Below are 15537 nucleotides of genomic sequence, written 5' to 3'. Positions count from 1 at the left end.
AGTTCCTGTGTCTAAGTGGAGGGAAAGGAGGATGCCTCAATGGTGCCTCCAGGCAACAAAGCGAGAAGAACGTGCATGATGTGGAACCAGCTTGAGCGCCAAGCCTCACACCTATCTCTGTCATTCATGTACTTGCCCTATAAAAATGACTAGAACCCAATGTTTACTTTCTAATGCCATCTAGACTTTGGTCTCACTTTCTACCAGGAATCCCCTCCCGCTCTGTTTCCCATCTCTCCAGTGTCCTTTAGTCTCTTACAGTTCTTAGCATCTCTCTTACCTGCTGAACATCTCCCCCTTCAAGTCTCAGTAAAGCTTTTCTAAAAAGCAGAGTCAGGTGAACGGTGTTTCCCAAGTTTCTAGAAATTACCTTATTCGTGATATTGTGTTTGCATACCTGCCGCTTCATTGGTCTATGAACACTTTGCACTTTCAGCTAAGTATATATATGTATTTAGGACAAGACATATCATATAGAAATCCATACATATTTGTTGCTTAAATGATGGAATAAAATCCAAACTCAGGATTTTCATACTCAAAGCCTTGTCTTTGTCTCCTGTATATAATGTGATCCAGTTATTTTTTTGGAATTCTGTAGGTAAAATCTACCTACTTGGAAGAAACATTTTTGTCAGCACTGGAAGGAAAGAAGAACAAATATGGGGAAAATGGACAGATGCCTATTTTTAAAAAAGAACAGAGTACACTAAAACTTGTTTTATTTTTGTTTTGTTTTATAGCTACTCTTTTCTGATGGTTGACAAGATGCCCAAAGGATCGATCTCAAATATAAATATAGATTTAGGATTTGATTTGCCACACACAAGATATATATCAGAAGTTCTCTTTGCTTCAGAATGAAAACCTTTGGAACGTTGGCAGGTTTACTGATAATCAGTTTATTCTCATAAGCCTTATTACATGGAAGGCTGAGTGAATAACTGCTCATATGGTTTGACTTTGATGTCCCACAGAGGACCTGCTCCAGTCCTTGAGTTACCCTGTGGTGGATGGGAGTATAACTACTTCTATAATGTGATTGTACATTTAGACATTGGTTCGTTTAAGGCACATTTTCCTTTCTTTTCAGTGGGCTCTCCTATCTATATGTATGTCAAGCATTTTCCCTAAACCCCACACCTAAATAGCCATCTATTTTGTGTTTGCTCCACAGTTGCCTCCGGTGCAACATTTCTGAACGGAAAGGACCTCTCTTGCCCCAGACCCATTTCTTCTGGGTTTTTCATTTCAGTGAACTGTCTTACCACTCACCAAATTTCCCAAGCTAGAAACTCAAGAGTTTTCCTATCACTCACATCCAAACATTAACTAGTCTTATGAGTTGTTATCATGAACATTTCCTCACTCTGTCTACGGGGCTCTGTGGGTCTTGCCAGTGCCTTATTCAGGCCTCCCATTAGTTCTCACTTGTATGCCTGGCTCCGCCCCTCTTCTGTCCATTGTCCTTGGTGTAGCCAGGGAGATCTCTTTTAAAAACATAGCTGATCACGCGATTCCTCTTTCTGAAACCTTATAAAATGGCTACTCTTTGCCCTTAGGATAAAGTACAAACTCTCAGATAAGACATGCATTTTCTGAGACTTTCCTGGTGATCCAATAGTTAAGACTTCTTGCTTTCAAGGCAAGGGGTGCAGGTTCAATCCCTGGTCAGGAACTAAGATCTCACCTGCTGTGCAGTGTGGCCAAGAAAGTATTAAAAAAAAAAAAAAAAAAAGATACATGTTTTCTGAACCCTTTCCAACTCTTCAATATTCATACTCTTCTCTCCACCCCACCCCACCAATTTCATATATTATCCTATTTTCCCCAATACCTTCACATTCACTTTACTGTTTGTGTCTTTTTACATACTGCTTCTCTTGCCTTGAAGCTTATCCCCTTTCTCCTAGCCAGGAATTAGCCATTTGTGTGTGCTGAGACTCAGCTCTGTCACTAACATCCTTCAGAAAGTGTTTCCAGATATTTACTGTGTTAGCTACGTGCTTCCTAAATTCTGTACATTATACCAATATCATGGTATTTATCACCTGGTTTGATCCATTAATTTTACTTTCATGCCTTTCCAAGCAGATTATAAAGCTCTTTATGACAAAGACTATTCTGTATATCTTTGAAAGCTGAGAACCTATCAGCTGATATCTGTTTAGCAATCAATACATTAAAATTTTTAAATTTTATTTTTTAATTGAAGGATAATTGCTTTACAGAAGTTTGTTTTCTGTCAAATATCAACTCCCCGCCACTCCCTGCTAAAGGTTTGTAAACATGAATCTGAAGAGTTCTAATAAGGAATCAAATTTCAAAAAAAAAAAAAAAGAAGTTTGTTTTCTGTCAAATATCAACATGAATCAGCCATAGGTATATATATGTCGCAATCAATATATTTTGGTTGAATAAGGGGAAAAGATTAAATGACAATGGGTGGTTTGAGAGGGCTATGAAAACACATTTTATCTTCAGTTTAGCTTAAATTTTTTTGTGTGTGGTAAAATATATATAACATGAAACTTAACATTTTGTCCATTTTAAAGTATACAATTCAGTGACACCAAGTACATTCAATTTATTTTGCAGCCATTACCACTAACCCTTTTCAGAATGCTTTCATTATCCCAAACAGAAACTCTACATTCCACCTTCCCCATGACCCTTGGTCACCTGTACTGTCTGTTTCTGTGAATTGCCTATTCTTGGTAACTCATACAAGTGCAATTCTTAAAATTCAAACAGTATCTGTCCTTTTGTATCTGTATTATTTTACTGAACATAGTGTTTTCTAGGTTCATCTATATTATAGCATGTACAAGAATTTCATTTTCAAGGCTAAAAAAATATTCCATTCTATATACCTACTCTATTTTTTTATCCATACATCTCTTGATGGACACATGCTTGGATTGTCTCAACCTTTTGGCTACTGAGAATAATGCTACTATGAATACTGGTGTACAAGTATCTGTTTGAGTCCTTGGTTTCAAATCTTTTTGGATATGTATCTAGAAGTGGAATTGCTAGATCAGATGGTAGTTCTCTGTTTACCTTTTGAGGAATCATCATACCATTTTCCATAGTAGCTGTACCATTTTACATTTCCACCAGCAATAAACAAGGGTTCCAATTTCTCCTCATTCTCATGAACACTTGTAATTTTCTTTTTTTTTTTTTGCTTTTTGGGTATTATTCATTCTTTTGAGTATTAAGTACAGTTGACCCTTGAAAATTTAAGGGTTGGGGTTCCAACCTCCACACAGTGAAAATCTGGTTATAAGTTTAGAATTCATCCTCCAAATCTTCTGTTTGACATCCAAGGGTTCAAACAACCCTTATTGTGCAGTACTAAATCCCCCTCCCCTGCCATGTTTTTGGCTGCTTTCAAATGTCCTAGATACTCAGTCTTACCCCAGCTTTTCCTCTGTGTCTAAGAAGGTCTATGGTATGCTTCCACCTATAATTTTTTGCTCCAGGGTTCTGTGGGTCTATAGTCATCTTGCAAGTTTTATGAGTGGCATCCACCACTTTTACCACCTGAGTTCTGAGTTAGATATAACAGACGGGCTCTTGTGTCAGTCCTCCAGGTATCCACTGGACAGTTTAGGACAAATATACACAATAATTTGCAAATAATTTCTGCTTTGCTTTTTCTAGTTTGAGTAATGATACTGGAAACAAGGCTGCCACCACTGCAAAACCAAAATCACTGCCCAGTGTGAAAGGGGTAGAGTAATGGTAGGTGAAGATGCTATAAAACTTTCCTACCATTTTGAAGATGGCTTTTTATTGACTGGGTATTTGTTTGGTGGTTATAAAACTTTGAGTGTTTTTCAGAGGTCCGGGAAGTATGGTTCAGACAGTTTCTGCCTTTTTAAAATACATTTCTGTTGGGAAATGAATACTTGAACTTCCTAGGCTACCATTTTGCTGATGTCTTTTTCTTTAACATAGTTTCGCCTTCACTTTGGACTTTCAACAAGGAGCACTTGGCATGTAATCTAAGAGAAGGTGTGTGCAGTCACTGAAAAATGGTGGAACAAAGACCTCTGAGCCACTGTAAGGAGGCCTGAAATAGGAACTTGCTTGGAAAGCTGAAATTTTATAGATGAGGAATCCACTAGGCTATTGGGTGACAGTTGAGAACAGATAGGCTTGTGAAATGCAGTTCTGTCCAGGTAGTAAATTGCTCAGGGAGCTGGTGCTTGCTGACAGTGTGGGACAGCTGCAGTTACATGCTGCAAATGGTCGGGTCTGATTTCTGGAGGCATACTAATTCCAGCTCATGAGGGGTCTTAAGTAATGCCAAAAATGACCAAGTAGAAGAAAATGTGAAGATAATGATATGGTTCTGGTGGTAAATTAGATTCTCCCTTCAGAGCTCAGAGAATCTGTCTAATTCAATTCATTCCTAGTGGTAGCTGTCATATCAGCTTGTCCTGACCCTGGCTGTGGTTCACAGCTGTATCTCAGTAGTGACTTGGGAGGAAAGCCTTTAGTAATTGTCTCCGCCTCTCCATGTCTTCACTCCTTCTCCCATCAGTAGTATCCCCTGCCTCTCCTCTCCATTTTTTTCTCCAATTACTTACTCTCCTCTGTTTCCTATTCCCTCAGTGAAAATATGTTCTGATCTGCTAAATTAATTCACATTAAGGTGCATATGGCCAACAAGATTTGTATGTAAGCCTATCTAGGGACCGTTTGCATTTTAACAGAAGTTTCTGTGTTTCATGCTGAAAGAAAACATTTATTTTTTTTTTAATTATTATTTTTGGTTGCACTGGGTCTTCATTGCTGCGCGTAGGCTTTCTAGTTGCTGTGAACAAGGGCTACTCTTCGTTGCATTGCTCAGGCTTCTCCTTGAGGTGGCTTCTTTTGTTGTGGAGCACAGACTCTAGAGCATGGGGCTATCGCCCACCAGCTTTAGTTGCTCCTCAGCATGTGGAATCCTCCTGGATCAAGGACTGAACCTGTGTCCCCTGCATTGGCAGGTGGATTTGTATACACTGTACCACCAGGAAAGTCCTGAAAAAAAAAAAAACATTTCTAATTGAAAAGCTCTAAGTTATTAGTTGTTCCGTATGTGTGTGTGTGTGTGTGTTAGGTGCTCAGTCGTGTCTGACTCTTTGTGACTCCATGGACTGTAGCCCTCCATGCCCCTATGTCCATGGAATTTTCCAGGCAAGAATACTGGAGTGGGTAGCCAGTCCCTTCTCCAGGGGTCTTCCTGACCCAGGGATCCAACCTAGGTCTTTTGTATTGCAGGCAGATTCTTTACTGTCTGAGCCACGAGGGAAGCCCAGATATTCCATAGGAAAGAGAATTTTTAGAGGACCAATTCTAACTCAGAATATTTTTTAGGGTCTACTCTATTCTAGGTAGTATAAAAAATTCCTAATTATAAAAGGGCTTTAGAAAATAAAATATCTCCTCCCAGTATGAAAAGAAGCTCTGAGGCTGATTTGAATGTGACATCAGTGGATAATGAGCTTTTATACTTTTCCAGTCAAAGGTACCAAGGATAAAGCCAAAACTTTGACCATATTGAGAAGTCAAGTCAGGGAAATTTTCACCTGGCTACGGGAAAGGAAAGGCTGGTGAGGAGGAATAATAAATTAATAATAAATTAATTAATATTAATCAATAATATTAATTAATAATAAATTTGTTCTAATAATAAATTAGAACAAATCTAATTTAAATCTTGACTATTTTAGAAGATAATAAGCAGCCTCTGTATATTATATGGCCTTTCTTCCCAGTCATCATCAAAAAATCTTTGGAATACAGTATACAAATTAAGAAACTGCCAGTTCTGGAAGGACAGGTCCAAGAAAGTAAGAGCAAAGAGTGGGAAACACATTATCACTTTATCACTGATTGAATTTAACTTCTTCCAGCCTCTGTTTCTTCCTCTGTAATGTGGGAGCAGTAATATCTATTGAAGAGTGTTAGAACTCTTTTGATTGGAAATTATAAGAAGCCATACTGAACATGTGAACATAAACCAGAAATTTAAAAAAAGGAATTTTTAGGTTTTTATTCCTGGATGTCCAAGATCTTTGGCTTTTGGGCAAGCTGGAGTCAAAGAGGGATGCCTTTAAAAATTTTTGGCCCTGCATTATTTCTGCTTGTTTTTATTTGGCTTTTCCTTAAATGGTTTTAATTTGTTTCAGTTAAGATGATCTAAAGAACACATCTCCCAGCTTAACGATTCTAAGAGAAAGTTGTTTTCAAATATCATTTTAAAGATGATATTGCCTTGCTCAGGTCAGATGTCCAAACCTAATCAATCACTGCATGTTGGGATTTTTGGATTGGCCATCCTAGGTCAGATGTATAACCCAGTGTTTGGCCAGGGTAACACACCTGACTGCCTCTCTAGGATTACATGCATGAAGGGAGAATTCCCTAAAGGATTAAGGAGGTAGAGGATGGGAAACTACGCTGGGCATGAAAATATTGTAGCTGTTATAATCTACCAAACCTACTACTGCACATTAAAGAATCAAATAAGCAGACACAAAGAAGCTGTTTATAAACTAGAGTCATACTTAAAACATCATTCAGGTAGTTATAAATACCATGTTCATTAAAATCAAGAAAGCTGCATCATATAACAATGACTTTACAAATCCGTGGGAAAAGATGGACTATTCAACGCCTGTTGTGAGACAACTGAATAAGCATCTGGAAAAAAAAATGCAAGGAGGAGCCGCACCCGCCTTCGCACACTAGTATATACTCTAAATGGATTAAAGATTTAAATGTAAAAATGAAGCCGTAAAAGTGTTCAAAGAAAACATGGTAAAATTCTTGTATAATCTTGAAATGGGGAAGGTCTTCCTAATCATTATTCAGAATTCTGAACTCATAAAGAATATGATTGATAAAACTACATCAAAAACATTTGTGTGATGAAAAATATCATTGGAAAAAAAAGTCAAAAGGCAGAAAACAAATAGAATAAAAGACAGTGGGGTGTTGGAGATGCCCTGCACTAGCTCATAGAAGCTGACTATTAAATTTTAGAAAATTTGTAAGCTGGTTGTCAACTTATTTAAAATTAAGTTATGTGGACTTATAAATAAAGAATGTTACAAACAAAGATAATATATACTCAGAAACTCATCACTCTAATCGTTTAACTACGTTTTGTTATCATTCATGCTTTTGGAGTGATTGACATCTATTGTGTCTGTATCATGGAGATATTACATAATGGCTTGGTGTTACACATTTCTCCCAAATTCCACAGATGTCATGTTGGTAGCTGTGGAGAGAACGTTTACATCATGAATATTAGCACATGCTATAAAACAGGATTTATTTTCCCCAGAGACCATTACTAAACACTAGCCAAGACACCACTGGAAAAAAAAAAATTGAAATTCACAGAGAAAGGGCTACTCTCCCTCTATGTAATATGCCTCTTATAAGCCAAGTGTAAAAAGACTATTAACCCAACAGAAACATAAGAAAAATATGAAGTGTTCATTCATAGAAATAAAGTGATGCTCTGTGTCACAAGAGAAATGCAAGTACAAACCATACTGAGGTATTTCTTTTTTACTAACTAGATTAGCAAAACTCTCAATGTGATAAGACTCTGCTGGAAAGGCTGTGGGAAAAAGACATTTTTTTTTTACATTGTTGATGAGGATATAAATTTATATAACCCTTTTGGAAGGCAATTTTTCAATATGTATATAAAATTACCAATACATAGACTATTTGACCTAGCAATCCTATCTCTGGGAATTTATACTATTATATAGTATTAAGTACTTTTGTTTCGTTTTTTAATTAAAGATTGGAAACAACACAAGTGTTCATCCATATGGGCTGGTTTAATCAACTGTGGAATATTTAAACAGTAGAATTGATTAGAACTGTAAAAAAATTGAAGACACTAAGTTGAATATGAAGAATCTCTAAACTATATATTTCCATTCCATTTTATTGAGAAACAATTGACATGACATTGTATTAGTTTAAGATGTACAACATAATGATTTGATGTAGGAGTATATTGCAAAATGATCACCACAATAGGCTTAGTTAACATCCATCACCTCATATAATTACAACTATTTTTTCCTTGTGATGGGAACTTAGCAACATTCAAATACACTATATAGCATTAGCTATAGTCACCATGTTTTACATGATATCTCTAGAACTTTTTTATCTTAGAACTAGAAGTTTGTACCTTTTGATTGCCTTCACTCAATTTCTCCACACCCACCCCCAGCGTCTAGCAACCACCAACCTGTTCTCTGTTTCTCTGGGTTTGATTTTTTTTTTTTTTAGATTGCACATATAAATGAGATCGTGAAGTGTTTGACTTTTTGTCTGACTCATTTCACTTAGCCTGATACCCTCAAGGTACATCCATGTTATCACAAATGGCAAATTTCCTTCTTTTTTATGGTGGAATTATATTCTATCATATAAATATACCACATTTTTCTTTACCCATTCATCAAGTTATATTATCAAATAAAATCAAGGTTAATATCAGAGTTATCTTTTGCACAATAAAGTAAAAATATAGTTGTATTTGATTTGCAGAAACAAAGTCTGGAAGAAAAGTAATAGAAATGGTTATAGGACAAGTTTGCTGTGTAAGATGTGGAACCTGGTTAGGCAGAGAGCAGGATTAGAACAAGGCTTTGTGTCACCTTTTTACACTAAAATGAATGTTGAACTATGTCAACATACTACCTCGTTACAAAATTAAATTGTTAAAGGAACCAAATGAAAGCTTCATTAAAGAGCACTTGACATTTAATAAAAGTTACTGAGCACCTATATGGCAGGCACTGTTCTAGGAGCCACGCCCGGAGGCTAACACCACATCATGTAAAACGTGATGTAAAGCTGAAGAATTGGTGACTATTCTCAGCCACAGAAGCCACAGCTTCTAATACATCTGTCCAGTGGTTTTCTCTTATCCTGTTAGTCTCATATCCATGACCTAAACAGAGTAAAAATATCCCAGGCCATATAGGTTTAGTAACAATTTAATGTTTGTGTTCTCTGCATAGATTCTTTGTATATGTTTTCACAGCTTGGTCATCTTTCTTTTTTAAAAAAATTTATTCTATTGAAGTATAGTTAATTTATAATGTTGTGGTAGTTTCTACTGTACAGTAAAGTGATACAGTTATACATATACATATATATATATATATATATATATTCTTTTTCATGTTCTTTTCCATTATGGTTTGCTACAGAATACTGAATATAGTTCCCTGTGCTATACAGTAACACCTGTTGTTTATTCATCCTATATATGTCATCTTTCTTCTTGAATATGTTGTTTAATATACTCGGTGGAATATGATATTTAAAAAGCTTAGGCCTTTAATTTTGTGGACAGTGAACAAAATAGACAAAAATCCCAATGAATTTACATTCTAGTGGTGATGAGGGAAAGACTTTCTGAGGCGATGTAAGTACAGTCATGCAAGGTACGAGGGAGTGTGACTTGTTAGCATCTGGGGTTCTGCTTGTCATTCATAGTAATTACTATTTCCAGTGTCCTCAAGAAGACTGCAAGACATTATACATGCACACAAGTACATACACTCCAATGTTTACTATTTTTTATGAGCACAGGAATGCTGCCACATTACCTAACGGCTGTGTCCTGCCAATGATGTACTGTCTGGTAATGATGATGGGTTTGAATGGAGTGAACCTCTCTTTGTCTGTTGTTCTGGTCCCAGTAAGGAAGGACATAGTTGACATTTGTGAATGACTGTGACTCTGTGATTGAGGGGCAAACCTCTGGTTGTGGGGGCTTAATTCTCTTTCCAAATGAAGCTAAATGTTCCACAAAATTAAAGCCTTGACCTTTAGTATCATATCCTACCAACCAGAGTAAATAACACCCTCAAAAAGAAAGACATCGAAGATATGAAAATGTATCAGAGAACATACAGAGAAGAACAAAATATTAAATTATTGCTAGACCTTAAGTACCCTGGGGGATATTTTTATCATGTTGAAGTCATGAATATGAGCCTGGATTGGATGAGAGACAACTGTTGGGTGGCATTTGAAGAGTGGTTCATGCATGTTTGAAGATACAAATTCCTTAACTTTACATCACAACTTACATGAGCTGGTGCCTGTTTAGTGGGTTCTTTCAGTATTTGTGCTCTCTTTTATTCCAGCTCCTACTGCATTTCGCCACCCCTTTTTGTAATTGTTTAGTAGGTGGTAAGAGCCTTAGAGTGAAGTACTGTTCATGTTTCCTTCACATCCCCAGCACCTAGCACAGCCCGTCCTGACATTTAGCAGCTCTTAATAGGTGTGTGTTGAAAGACTGGTAGAGACATGCCCTGGGAAGTAAGACACTGGATAACAGTGTAGGTATCATTTTGGTCTAGGGGATTTGGAGTCTAAAGGCCTGCTTTGTTTTCCAGTTAGGTGGGCTGATGGACGGCCTAGCGTTTTGGTAACAGTTAAGATTCACTACTCCTGTTTAGCTTGCACTCTGCATGTGCACACAAGGCAGCTGGTCAGCACAGCCGTCTGTGCTGATGGTTCTCAGCTCCCTGCCAGCCGGGTAGGCTCTGCCATCAATCTGTCCCAGAGTCTCCGACACCCTGTGATCTGACAGTAACTCAATCCTCCGCCACAGACTTCTCTGATCTCCCGCCCTGCATTCTCCTCACCTCTGTCCCTTGTTGTCTGAGCCACAGACTTTGCCAGCCATGTGGACTAAAGCAAAAGTGAGTTCATCCACAGAGCATGTGCCTGGGCAGCCAAGTTCCCCAGGTTTGAATAAAATGACCCAATCGATTTGGCATTCACTGAGCAGTCACACAGGGACATGTCCATTCTGGGATGTCCCTCAGCAGGGCAGATGCTGCCTCAGTCAGATTGGCCAAGAGTCCTTGAATGGGGTTCCTGGCAAGAGTCACGGGAGATCAGAGTCCACTCCTGCCCCAATTCTACAAAAGCTGAATTTGCCTTAATAATGATTTCCCAATAGGAATTTCAACTCCCAATTCCATTTGGATTCTTCCTAAATAGAAATCCTTCACCTGGTCTATATAGCTGCAAATTTAAAAGACTCAGAATTGCAGCTTTCATACACAACGGACTATTTTATTTCTAGGGGGTAAAGAATTGGCACTGGCTAATGAGTTATATTCCGATGTACAATGCCCTCTGATTGTGTATTATATATTAGCACTCTGGACTTGAAAGAGACAATTGTGTAATGTTTGCCCATTAATTGAGAATAATCATCTCAGCTGCACAGTATTGCATACCAGCCAAGCTTGTCATTCTCATATCCAACAGCTTTTAATTGTTGTGTTGCCCTTTAACAGCAACCTTTCTCAGAGTTTGGAGAACAAAAACAGAGACTTACCTAAATATCAGCTTCTTCCCACCCTGAGAGAAAAGAATCCATTTAGATGGAAAGGATTTGCGTTTTCTAATCCTCAGGGAGTGATCATGCCTTAGCAATTTCCATTATCCATCAAGTCTAAATACTAAGGCCATGGGATTTCTTCTTCCTAATAAAGTTAGGAAATGCAGCAGACAAAAGGGGCTTACATGATTATACAGTAAGCTGGAGACTAAAGAAGAAGAAATGCCTTAAAAATCATTGTCAGAACCTTTCTGAATGCAAGTAACAGAAAATTTAACTCAAACGGTCTTAAGTTAAAAAAAAATGCATTGTTTCACATAACTGAAAAGTCCCAGGATGGAATTGCTTCAGCATATCTTGATTCCAGGGCTCAGAATATCTTTGAGTTTTGGTCCCATGGTCCCCATATCTTGGCCCTTCTCTCCTCTACTGCTGGTTCGGGCCCTCCCTTCCTCTGGAGATAGAGCAGCTGGCAGCTCAGCTCTGGGCCCACAGCTCTAGTGCAAGTCCCAGGGTTGGATTTCATTGGACCAACTTGGGTCATGCTCCTTATTCAGAACCAATTATGGCAGCCAGGGGGAATGAAGGATGCTGATTGGCTAGGCCTTCATCACTCTCAGCCCTGGAGGTGGAGGGCAGGGTCAAGTCCATCAGCCTGAACTACATGAACTGGCACTAGAAGGTGGTGATGACTGTCTAAGAAAAAATGGTCCCTGCTACCAGAACAATGGGACTGACTGCTGAGCAAACAAGAAGAACTGAGGCACTATCCCTTCATCTTAACCTCACAAATGAATGCCTTTGTAGGCTAGAAATTTAAGCCTGACACCTTTTCCCTGAAGAGTGTCCATAATAAAGATGACCATTTACCAAGTGCTGGACATTGCGCAGAGTGTGTTACATTAGTCCTCTTGTTTAATCCTATGGCTACCCAACCAGGGAGGTACAACAAACCCCCTTTTCTAGATAAGGACACAGAGGCACAGGGAGATTAAATGGCATATTCTAAGCCCACAACTGTTAGAGAGTGAGTCATTATGCAGCTCTGGCCTGACTCCAAAGCCCATGCTTAGTCTCTTTCTGTGTATTGCCACAAACTTGTCCATTTACAAGACTTCTAGAGTGGTTACTAAAGTGAAACCATAGGTTCTTAGGCACCCTGGTTACTTAGATTATTATCAACTCTACTTCTTTGTCAAAGCTAGTCCTCTTACATGGGTCTCAGATGATCCCACGAGGGCAAATACTCTTCTTATGGCCCACAGATGGCTCATGGGAAATATATCTGTACTTTGCTCAGATAAATCTTGGGACGGTGGGATCTTCCTAAGTTTGCTCTGCCAGGAGAGCAGCTACCAGCCAGTCTCTCGTCCAGATTTCTCAGATGTTAGACACAGTGTTCACTATCCTTCAGGCTCTAGGAGACTCTATGGAGAAGCAGGCCAAGAACTTAGATTCCATCTCAAAAAAGAAGAGATGGGGCTTGTTCTGTGAAATATGAAGGCTTATTTTTATATGTATCTTAGGTATTTGGACATAGTGGGATGATGAAAAAATTGAAAAATGAATCAATGGAACTGGAAAAGAAGCCCAGAAACCCAGTCACATGTATGTGGACACAATACATGATAAAAGCAGAATTATAAATAAATGGGAAAACAATGATTGTTCAATAAATGGTGCTCGGAAAATCGATTATCTGTGGGGAAAAACACAAAGTTTGGTTTCTCTCTTACCTCACAAGTAAGTTAAAAATCCTACAAGGGATAAAAGAATCTTTAAAAACTTTTAAAGAAAATATAGGCCTTATGACCTCGTGAAAGATTTAAGAAAGATTCTTTATGCTTTACAACAAAACTTCCAACTTATAGGAAAAAGTAAGGGCAAATTTTTATTATATTAACCCTAAACTTTCTGCAGTAGCAAAAGATACCAAAAAACAAAGTAAGAAATGAATCACAGACATTTGAGAAAAGACATGTAAAATGCAAAATCTGACAAAGAAATTGTACCCAGAATATAGGAAGAACTCTGACAAACCAATAACAATGATTGTGATTATAATAGCCAGGCACTGTCCTTAATGTTTATCGCCCCCACTCTGCAGGTAAAGAAATAGAGAAAGGGTTAAATAGCATGCTTAATGTCACTGATAGTTAAGAGATGTAGCTGAGCTTGAGCCTAGGATTCTGGCTCCAAGTCTTATGGTCTTAATTACTATACTTTCAAATGCAATAGAAACATCAACCCACAGAGTCAACACACACACCAGAAGAATTTTCATCTCACTAGCAGAGAAATTAAAAATTAAGGTGCCAAGGAGAAATCACTTCACAAATTAAAATATCTGATAATACCAAGTTTGAGTGAAGATGTAGGAAGAAAGTGTGGACTTTTGTACACTGCTGGTGGAAGCATAAATTTGTACAACCATCCTGAAGAGCAGTTGACAGTATCTAGTAGATGTGGAAGTGCTCATACCCAATGACTGAGCTGGTTTGCATCTAGAAGTATACCCTAGAGATTCTCATGCAGTGTGCAGTGAGGTATGATCAACAATCTTCACTGAAGTTTTGTTTGTAATGCCAAAATTTGAAAACCAAAGAATTCATCAACAGGAAAAAAGTTGTGGTATGTGTATACTGTGAAACAACACGCAGAGGTTAATGTGAACCAGCAATCAATCTACCAGTCTGGGTAAATATAAGGAATATAACACTGTGTGGGAAATACTGGTTGAAATAAGATACACACAGTGTAATGCCATCTAATAAGATTCAAATATCTGCAAGACAATGCCATTTAAAATATACGTGCCCAAAATACATAGTAAAAGAATAAAAACCTAAACAAGAGTGATAAATAACATATTCACGGTAGTATTTACCTCCAATGGGAAAAAAAAGACAATGAGATCTGAGAGATGTCTGCACAGGAAGTCTCAATTATGTTTGCAATGCTTAATTGGGGAAAAAAAAAATCCTGAAGTGAGTCTCTAAATACCCTTTCTCATGGTGAAATGGCTGAGTTCAGCTTTCGGACAAGAAATCTGCATGATGAGCCATGGACAACTTGTTTTGCAAGAAAGCTCTACCAGACTAGTTGAAATCATGTCAAAACAACACAGGAGCCACTTTAAAGGCACTCCTATTGGTTCAAATAGGGCAAATTCTGGATCAAAAAGAAGGATAACTATAATGGATTAAAAACTGTCACATACACAAAAACCACGAGTTCATAATGAAACCAAAAAACCCTGTAAACAATGTAATAACTTGCCACTGGGAGTTGCTAAGGTAACTTATTATTCTGAAAATGGATAAATAATGAGAAAGTATATATTTTATCTTTCCTATGCCATATGTTTTGGGTAACTACATCTTTGATAAAAGTAGGTCTTATAATAGAAGAATCCCAACTAATAAATGCAGAAGAAATAACAGAATTTTTAAAAATACACTGTTTTCAACCTCTAAAGAAATAATTGATCCAACAACATCCATTAAAGAGGCTAAAATTATTAACTGAAATGTCAGTGGGGAACATTATAACGGGAGGATCAGGCTGACACCACCTACACCCTGTGATCAATCTTACCCTCTGTAAAAGGGGCAGCACAGACATTATATGCACTGATGCAACAGTGTTTCCTAGAATGTTTCTCGCCTAAAAATCGATCCTGACTTTAATCAAGTCATCAGAACTGCTATTAATTTATAGGAGATACAGGGGCTGGAAGAACTACTTAAATGACAAGGATGCGTGTGTGCATGCATGCTAAGCGCTTCAGTTACATCTAACTCTTTGTAACCCTGTGGACCATAGCCCACCAGGCTTCTCTGTCCATGGGATTTCTCAGGCAAAAATACTAGAGTGGATTGTCATGCCCTACTCCAGGGGATCTTTCTGACCCAGGGATTGAACCTGAGTCTCCTGCATTGGCAGGTGGGTTCTTTACCCTTAGTGCCATCTGGGAAGTCCAAATGACAAGGATACAATGTTTGTAGCTAAATCCAGAAGTTGGGACATTCAGTAGGAAAAGTGATCGAGTTTCTCCAACAAATGAGGATTCTGCTCCAACAAAAATGGCATTAGGGAAAAAGGGAGAGTGAGTTATTATCAGGTAA

This window comes from Bos indicus x Bos taurus, chromosome 29, assembly GCF_003369695.1.
Source record: "Bos indicus x Bos taurus breed Angus x Brahman F1 hybrid chromosome 29, Bos_hybrid_MaternalHap_v2.0, whole genome shotgun sequence".
In the NCBI taxonomy this organism is placed as follows: domain Eukaryota; kingdom Metazoa; phylum Chordata; class Mammalia; order Artiodactyla; family Bovidae; genus Bos; species Bos indicus x Bos taurus.
The sequence above is the reverse complement of the archived record's forward strand: the minus strand, read 5'-3'. Positions refer to the sequence as shown.